At 44.3% G+C, this 1,490-nt stretch overlaps 1 protein-coding gene across 1 annotated transcript in view; it reads right to left on the bottom strand.

Annotated features, from left to right (window-relative positions):
* Positions 1 to 1,343, bottom strand: part of pomgnt2 (protein O-linked mannose N-acetylglucosaminyltransferase 2 (beta 1,4-)) — an 8,060-nt gene extending 6,717 nt beyond the window's left edge. The window contains exon 1 of the mRNA XM_015368969.1: positions 1,146 to 1,343. The gene's annotated coding sequence lies outside the window, so the exon portion shown is untranslated. The remainder of the gene's footprint in view (positions 1 to 1,145) is intronic.
* Positions 1,344 to 1,490: the final 147 nt, after the last annotated feature.

The raw sequence follows: 1,490 nt of genomic DNA, 5'->3' as shown, positions 1-1,490 counted from the left end.
CATATCATCGGGGGGTGGGGTATTCTTAAATAGACGAATCAAAAAGGATTTAGAGATGTTTTACGGTGTGATAAATTAGACTGGGTTTTTGATAAATAGTTTGGTCAGCTGTTAATTAGCAGAATATTAAAGGGACAACAAGTTGAAACTTTAACATTTGGGAAGGTAAAGTAGCAACACCATTTTAGGAGCAAATGTTTAAAGCAAATAATGATTTCTTTCAATATAAGCAATAACGATATGTCTTCTTTTTGCATCTCGTTGCAGGTGATGAAGCAGACTGAAAATGTTTTGTCATTGTCTCCTTTCCAGCTCCTCTTTCTTTCATATTTTCTTTTTTTCAGTTTTTCCTCTTCTGCTCTATTTACATTGCAGTGTTCATATAAACTGTAAAACTCCCTGCATAATCAGAATAAAATAAATCATATGCATGAAACAAGTGGAGCTATATGGCGATAGCCGTACTGCTACACTGGTGAAAGTAAAATCTGTTGGGCTCTTTATGACATCAAGACAATTATTGTTATCGCCACATCGCCAGACAGGACACTGTAAAAAAAAATAAAAATCAGAAAGGAACTCTGAAAGCTAAATATTCAGAGTAAGGACCTGGTGGACGATAGAAAGTTACAGAAAGAGGTTTTCTGGCTTTGAATTTTGGATGAGGGAAATTAAGGGTTAAATGATCAAAGAGTAATTATTACCTGCCTTTGCAGTAATCAGTGAGTCAGACTTGAGGATCCAGCCATTAACTAGCAGACTTTTAGAGGAAAGAGATCTCATATTAAATAAACCACATTTAATCACTTTAACTTTTTCCCCAATTGGAGTTATTTTTATTTTTATTAGATTATCATGATTTATTCTTTGGGAATATTTGCTAATTTGTCTCAGGTCCAGCAGAACCAGCAGAAGATGGTTTGCTAGTATAATAGTTGTCATGGAGACAATCCCCCCCCCCCTCCAATCCAAAGGCTGATGCTGATTGGACGCTGCCCTGATGAATGGAGCGGAGCTTTTTGCCTGAATGGCTCCAGCATTTAGTCTCCATCCTGGATCATTGCTGTCCCAGGGGACAACATGAGGACAGCCAGCATCTGGACCCTCTCTGTCCCTGCAGCACCCCCGCCATCCCAGTGTCTTACCAGCAGCTCCAGACTGTCCCAGCGGTCAGCTCATTCAGCCATCATTAGAGGAAAACCCGCACCGATGCTCACCGAGGAAACACCGGCTGGTGGGACCCAGAGAGGCCGCCTCACGGAGCCCGCTGCTGGGTCCGACACTCCGGGACACCGACACCGCAGAGCCGTCCGAGGAGAGGGAGGTCTGCCTGCAGCCTCTGCGGCGCTCCACCGGAAGCGGAAGCAGCTGCACCGGAAGCGGTAGCAGCTCGGCTCTACATAAAGTGCGTCACCGCTGGAGCCGCAGGGAATTAAAAGGAGGCGGTCAGACTCAGCGAGCACCGGTGTCATGGACTGGATCCTCCATAG

The sequence above is a fragment of the Cyprinodon variegatus genome, unplaced genomic scaffold (assembly GCF_000732505.1).
Source record: "Cyprinodon variegatus isolate N-32 unplaced genomic scaffold, C_variegatus-1.0 Scaffold2305, whole genome shotgun sequence".
Lineage (NCBI taxonomy): Eukaryota > Metazoa > Chordata > Actinopteri > Cyprinodontiformes > Cyprinodontidae > Cyprinodon > Cyprinodon variegatus.
The sequence above is the reverse complement of the archived record's forward strand: the minus strand, read 5'-3'. Positions and strand labels throughout refer to the sequence as shown.